Source organism: Ictidomys tridecemlineatus, chromosome 11 (genome assembly GCF_052094955.1).
Source record: "Ictidomys tridecemlineatus isolate mIctTri1 chromosome 11, mIctTri1.hap1, whole genome shotgun sequence".
Classification (NCBI taxonomy): Eukaryota; Metazoa; Chordata; class Mammalia; order Rodentia; family Sciuridae; genus Ictidomys; species Ictidomys tridecemlineatus.
The window spans coordinates 23,066,058-23,073,746 of NC_135487.1; the positions used below are offsets into that span (position 1 = coordinate 23,066,058).

Here is a 7,689-nt window from a genome sequence, read left to right on the forward strand (position 1 = left end):
AACCCTGGAAGAACTCTGGAAAATTTTAATCTTACAGCTCTCCAACAGGTATTCTTTGCCTAGTCCTGTGGTGTTTCATCCTAGACACATTCAACTTAGCATTCAGTCCAAACATCTGGGGGACCAAGGCAGATTTCTAGAAATTTCTGGAGCTCTCTCTGTATCTCCCTGCTCTCCTGTACTCTGGTTCACAGATGTAGTTGTCTTGATCTTGTGTTCTCTCAGCTCAGAAACACTGTTGCCTTCCCTCCCCTATCCCCACCCTTTTCTCCTGGGGATCAGTAAATACCTACAGGTAGAAAGTCAGGGCAACTGTAGAGCTAGTATCCTTTGTTTCCCTTCTCTCAAGGATGTTCATCTTTATGGTTTCAATGTGTCTCCTACACAATTTAAATGTTGCCAATGTAATAGTATTAAGAGTAGGATCTTTAGGAGGTGTTTAGGCCCAAAACTCCTCCTTTGGGAATGAGATTAAACCCTTGTATTAAAAAAAAAAAAAAAAGCTTCACATAGTGTTTAGCTATCTTGCTTTTCTGGCTGTGCATGGGATGACAGTGTTCTTCTCTTCGGAGGATCCAGCAATAAGGCACCATCTTGGAAGCGAAGCAGAGAGCAGTCCTCACCTGACCACCAGACCCACCAGGGTCTTATCTCAGACTTCTCAGCCTCAGACTGTAAAAAATAAATTTCTGATTATTACAGAATGCCCAGTCTGTGCTATTCAGTTACACAAATACAATGAGCTGATGTCCCTGTATCTGAGAGTAGTTATGTCATTATTTGGTCCAGTTTTATATTTGTTCGTGGGCTAGTTTGATATGTTGCTGCATAATGGAGGCAGTGAGAATCTTCTTATTTTTGAATTATTTCTTTTCTAAATTTTTGAGTCTCTTTCCTGGTTCACTAATTTTTGACTTTCTCTCTTATATTTTCTAACACAGATAAATAAGATCGTACATTTTCCTTACAGACATTACTTTAGGTTTATCCTACAAATTTTGTTTTGGTGGATTTTTGTTATTATTCAATTAAAGCACTTGCTAATTTTCATTATGGTTTCTTTTTTGGCCCACGTGTGATTCTGGTTTATATTTATTATATATCCCACACTTTGCGTCCTTTGTTAAGCATATGTATTAAAAATATCTTCTCCTATGCAAGGCTTATCTTTGCACTTTCTTAGTCACATTTTCAAATGAACACATTTTCCAAATTTTAATAAAGTTAAATTATGAAAAAGTTTATGGCTAGTAATTCTTGTGGCCAATTTAGGAAATTTTTACTCATCTCAAGACCATAAAAATATTCTGTTTTCACCTAGAAGATTTATTGTTTTATTTTTTTGGCACCAGAGATTGAACCCAGGGGTGCTTAACTTCTGAAGCACACCCCCAGCTCTTTTTACATTTAATTTTTTTTTTGTAATTGTAGATGGCCAGCATGCTTTATTTTATTTGTTTATTTTTATGTGGTACTAAGGATCAAACCCAGTGCCTCATACATGCTAGGCAAGTCCTCTGCTGTAATCCTCTTTTTACATTTTACTTAGACACAGGGTCTCATTAAGTAGCTTAGAGCCTCACTAAGTTACTGAGGCTGGCTTTGAACTCATGAAACTCCTACCTCAGACTCCTAAACTGCTGGGATTACTGGCATGTGCCATCATGCCTGTCTATTGTTTTCTTTTTTATGATTAGACTTATGATGCATCTTGAGTTGTTTTGGATAAGATAAATGGAATTAAATAGGTGTCTTTTATAAATCAGGGAATAGATATGATTAGTTCTATTTTTGGACTATATTCTGCTCCATTTATCTACAAATCCTTGTCTATTATTATTATTATTTATCAGAGTGCATTTTCTAATTGTCTGTGTTTATTTAGTTTTTCTGACTATATCCACTTTTCTGTCTCCATTTGGCTCTATGCTCAGAGAAACTGAACTGAATGAATTATGTTAAGGTTTTTCTTCCCTTTGGTTCTGGGGCCAATGGAGCATCCTGGGAAGAGATCAAAGGGAGGGAGGAGAGAGAAAGAGAGAGATAAAGAGTGTGTGGCCAGGAGATATCAGGACATTTGGGATTCTTTTTTCCTTCCTATGATGTCCCCTCAGGTTGGTTTCATTACTTGACCAAATGTCATTGCTCCTGTCAAGGTAGCTAATCCTACAACAAAACTCCCTTTCCTTTTAGGACCTAGTAACTCCTCCCAATCTTATCCATTCAATTTTAGGAAAGGAGACAGGTTCTGTGCTTGTCAATCTGGCCAACTTTCCTGAACTATCTTGTGATACCCAAAACCAGTTAACATCTTTTTGATCAGTCCTTTTGCCCAAAAAATTGCTAGAAAAATATTAATTTGAATGTGCTATTTTCTATAGAGACCTAAACTAAGGCATTAATGCATTAGAACATTAAAAAATATGTCTAGTATCCAGCATCTTTGGTAAATATTCTTTAGTTTTAATAGTCTGTTTTTAGAAATTCTTAGATTTCCTGTGTAGACAATCAACATCTTAACCTAGTGTTTCTTCCTTTAAAATACTTTTTTTTTTTAAAGGGGCAGCTGATTTTTTTTTTTTTAAGAGACTTTATTTTTTAGTTTTCAGCAGACAGACACAACATCTTTGTTGGTATGTGGTGCTGAGGATCGAACCCGGGCCGCACGCATGCCAGGCGAGTGCGCTACCGCTTGAGCCACATCCCCAGCCCAAAAATACTTTTAATTTTTAAATTTTAATTTCTTTTATTGCTTATTTCCTTGGCTTAGACCTACTTCCATTATACTGTTTACTGCAACATTTGATATAACCATAAAACTCCTTTTTCTCTTTCTGTCCTCCCTTGGGTCTTGTCTCCATCTTGGGAGTGTGTGTCAAGGTCAAGGCCATGAAGACCTTCCTACCTTGCCCTAGACTTCAAGGGCCTTTCAGTCCTCTCAGGTGAAGCTCAAGGTTTTGGAATCTTCCATGTGGAATGTTGCAAGATGTCCACAGAGGCATCATTTTGATATATTATTTTGCTTCCAAAACATCTGCTTTGTAATTTACTCAAGGACTCCTTTCTCTTAGGAGTCAAAGGAGGAAGTAGTAAAGGAAGTGATGAGGTGAGAAACCCTTTCTGACCCCCATTCAGTATTCGCAGCAACCCTATGAAGCAGGTGTTAGTAGGTTTATTTTATAGATGAGGAAACCAAAGCCCAGAGAGATGAAATGCCCTGCTCAGGTTAATGGCAGAGAGAAATCCTGGCTCTCTGGCTCTAGATCTTATGCTTAAAAGCACTGCTTGCTTTCTCACAACAGAGAAGTGAGACCTGGGCCCACTTCTGCACTAGTGTACTTCCTTTCCCTGCCCTTGGAGTTTCAGCTATAAGCATTTCCTATTCTGTTCCCACCCTCCCATTCAGTTCCCCAACAGTTGTATAGTCTGGAAGCACTGTAGTCCTCTATCCCTGCTCCCAGGCCTCCCAGGCACTTGAGGATATGCAACTTGCCACTGCTGTAAGTACTGTGCATGTGCATGTAGAGAAGGAGGGTGGGTTTGGGATTTATTTGCAAAAAGGAGGGTTGCTGAGAGAGGCTTTGATTCTGTGATTCTGTTTCTCTGTGGATCAGGCTGGTGCTGGGATGGCTGGGCACTTGCTGCTACACAGTCTGCTCCTGTCACTTCCTTTGATTGCTGGCTGGACTGCTTCCAATTGCCTAGTGACAGAAGGCTCCCGGCTGCCCCTGGTCTCCCGCTTCTTCCTGAACTGCCCCCTTGAATTCCAGACTGCCCTTCCTTGCTGTATGCACCAAGGTGACCAACCTGACACAGGCCTTGGAAGCTGTGCCTCAGAGTGTGGAGGGGCTCTGCCTTGCTGGTTCCATTTCTGTTCTGCTCCAGGATGCCTTCTCCAACTACCCTGGACTCAAGGTTCTGGGGTTGAATTTGTGTCTTACCTGACTCCTGCCAGGAGCTCTCCGAGGCCTGGGTCAGCTGCAGGAGCTCTCTTTTATGGCTCCTCAGTCTAAGAACTACCTCTTCCTACACCCCAATGCCCTTGATTACCTGAGATTCCTCCAAAAATTCAATTTCTTGGGCCCCTGTCTGGACAGGAACTCGAGTATCCAATTGCCTACCAGTCTACGTCAGCTGGTTGTCAGGTACAGTTGCCTTCAGGATGTGGGGGAACTGGATGACATCTTCCCAGATCTGGCTCATAGTCCCTTCTCTGGGGATGCCCGGACCCTGGATGTATTGGATTTATCATTCAACTGCAGCTGAAGATGACCAGTCCTGAGGCCCTCCAGGGCCTCAGGCTGGGGACTTTGCAAGTGGACCACACAAAGATGGATGCAGCTGCAGTGTTGAGTCTGGGACTGCAGAAGCTCAAGAGTCTGTCGGTGTTATTCACTGTCACGGCTGAGCTGCCTGCTGAGACGGTGGCTCACTTTGAGCTGCAGGAACTGCAGGTGGGAAACAAACAGATAGGGCACATAACTCTGGAAGCCCTGGCTTCCTGCCACAGCTTGCAGAGTTTAGTTCTTCAGAACGGTGGCCTAACTGATCTGCCACCAAATTTCCTGACTGCCATGCCCAGGCTTCAGAGATTGAACTTGGCTGGAAAGCAACTGCAGAGGGTCAGGCTGTGCATGAATGAGACAGGATTTGTGTCAGGACTGTGGACCCTGAATCTGACAATAGGCTGCTCGCCTTGTCCCCAGCCACTTTCTCTTGTTTGTCCCACCTGCGGGAGCTGCTACTTCAGAGAAACCAGCTGGTGAGCTTGGAGGGTGAGGTATTCCAGAACCTATGGAGGCTGGAGATCTTGGACTTGAGTACAAACCCATTGGTAAACCTGGGTGGGGGCTGGCTGGCTCCTCTGCCTTCACTGACCACTCTAAACCTTCTCAACACCCACATATTGTGTAGGCCAACCTGGGGCTTCTGGGGCCCAGAGAGTTTGCACCACTTGAGACTGCAGCTCCCCTCTGCCCCTGCTGGGGTAGTAATATCCCTGCCTGAAAGGCTCACCAGCTTGGAGCTTCAGGCAGTCCCAGGCATGAAGCACCGGAAGCTGTTTCCTAATGTCTTTCCAATCTTAGAGACTCTGACTTTAGATGGCTGGGACTGCACCTGGAGACCCAGAACATCTCGGAAATCTTCCCGGCCCTTCGTCAACTCACCCTTCTTGGCAGTAGCCTGGAGGCCCTCTGCTCTCAGGACACCTCCAGCTTCTTCCTCTGGCAGTTTCCGGGGCTCCAGTCCCTGAAGGTATGCGGAGATGTGCACAGCCCCAGGCCCTGCTGCATCACAGGGCTGCCCAACCTCCAGGAGCTGAAGCTGGACGCCTTGAAGTACAGAGCACGCCTGCCCAGCGCAGCTCCAGGAGGGGTGCTGCAGCTGGCCAGAACAGGGTTGGAGACACTGTCTGCTGCCGCTTTCCAGGGCTTAGGCAGTCTCCAGGTCTTAGTGCTGGACTGGGAGAAAGGCCTTGTGCTGGATGGTAGTCTACAGGAGCGGAGTCCTCAGATGCCCCAATATGTGTACATTCTGACTTCGTCCTTGGCCTGCCTGTGTGCCAATGCATGGGTGGAGCCCTGGTTTGAACGGTCCCCCAGAACATACATGTGGGTACAACCACCACAGTTGTGGCCGGCAGAATCAGGGGGCCCCTCCAAGAATCCTCTTTTCCCCTTTCTCTTGAACCACTGCCAGGAGGCCTTGGAGTTGGAACTCTTTTGGGGCAGCTTCGCCTTGCTGCTGCTTCTGATCTCCTTGCCCCTTCTACAGGAAGCCAGGAACTCCTGGGTGCTCTAAGTCCAGGCCTTGTTCAGGGCTTGGTTCCAGGGCCTGAGGGGTCAGAAGAATGAGGGCAAGAATTTCCTCTACGATGTGTTCGTGTCTCACTGTAGGCAAGATCAGGGCTGGGTGGTGCAGGAGCTGCTGCCTACCCTGGAGGGCTGCCCTCTGGTGGGCCAGGGCCTGCGCCTTTGCCTCCCCTAGCGAGATTTTGAGCCAGGCAAGGATGTGGTGGACAATGTGGCGGACAGCATGGCCAGCAGCTGAATCACACTCTGTGTGCTGAGTCACCGGGCCCTACATACACCTCACTGCCGTCTGGAGCTGCGCCTGGCCACTTCACTCCTGTTGGCTGTCCCTCAACCCCCAGTGCTGCTGCTGATCTTCCTGGAGCCACCAGCTGCCCTGCTACCATAGACTGGCCCGGCTGCTCCGCCGAGGAGACTATTGCGTATGGCCCAAAGAAGATGAAGGAAAGGACAGCTTCTGGGCTTGGTTGAGGGGCAGACTGAGGCAGCCCCGGTGCAGGTAGAATGGGGGCCTGTTTTAGGGCAGAGGTAGGGAAGGCAAGCCGCCTTGCAGGGAGATAGTGATATATGGGGCCGTGAATCTGAACCCAACTTCCAGTGAGATGGGGCTCTGCAGGCACCGGGAGGACCAAATGTTGGCAACCCAGACTTCGGGAGCTTCTGGAGGGTGAAGGAGAATATCTGGAACATGGCAGGTGGCCTTGCTGTTTGTGATGTGATTTCAACATCTCCAAATCCTCCAGTAAATTTACTAAGTCCATGAAATACTTGACTTGATTTTTTTTTTTTAATAAAAACCCACATGAGGCAGAAGGCAAAGTAACTTGAGTCACAGAGATTGTAGCACAAAGAATTTTATAAGGCTGGGATTTTATGAAGCATGCAGGGAAGGATTGAAGGCTCTGGACATTCCAAAACTGTAGAATCTGGGACTAGGCTAAGTTCAATCAGATCTGCAAGGGGCACAAGGCCTCTTTTGCCATCTGGGATTATAGAGGGATTGGTACCTAGGGACTAAAAGCTGAGACACTGCCCAGGAGACAACAGACTGTTTGCCTGTTCCCTCCTTGAAAATATGAAGTTGTGTTCAAATCTATTGTCCTTTGAGTACCTGAGTACCACTGTGCTTTAACTAAGATAACCCACCGGTGACTCCCAGAATAACATATGCTCTTGCCTCAGGGCCTTTGCACCTACTGCTCCTTTACTGAAGAACACCTTTTCCCTGGGGACCTCCAAAGCATTTTGTTTTTTGATTACACATTTTTTAATACCTGTATTTTATTTTTTTACTGTGGTGCTGAGGATCAAACCCAGTGCCTCATGACTGCTAGGCAAGTGCTCTACCACTGAGCCACAACCCCAGCCCTTTTTCCTAAGCATTCTTTCAAGTTTCATCTCAGGTATTATTTTCTCTGGAAGCCTTCAGAGACCTCCCACCTGGGTAAGCTGTTGCTTCTGGGCTCTCATAACTTCCTGGACCTCTCTGTCTCAAAGGACAGACTGCAGACCTGGGAGCCCCTAGAGCAGTGTCTCCAAAGTGGAGTGTACAAGATGACCTATTGGGCTTTGGAAAGAAAATGTTATAGCTTCTATTTATCTTTATTTTTTTCTCACTTTATTCTGAAGCTAGATGCCCTGCTTTTCAACCAGGAGGCTTTGGTGTGTTACTTAACCTCTCTGTACCACAGTTTCAAATTCTGTATTATGGAATAGCATTTTACCCTCTATCAGAGGATTTTGTGAGAATTAAATGAGTTAATATGTCTGAAACACTGAGACCAGAACCTAATCATGCATTACAAATATTCTATAGAAGATATTATTACATGTATATCATTTATAAGTAAATATACATACCTTGGAAATATGTGTT

At 45.5% G+C, this 7,689-nt stretch overlaps 1 pseudogene; it reads left to right on the plus strand.

Moving 5' to 3' along the window:
- The first annotated feature begins 2,929 nt into the window (after nucleotides 1–2,929).
- On the plus strand, nucleotides 2,930–6,578 carry LOC101965095 (toll-like receptor 12; annotated as a pseudogene).
- Nucleotides 6,579–7,689: the final 1,111 nt, after the last annotated feature.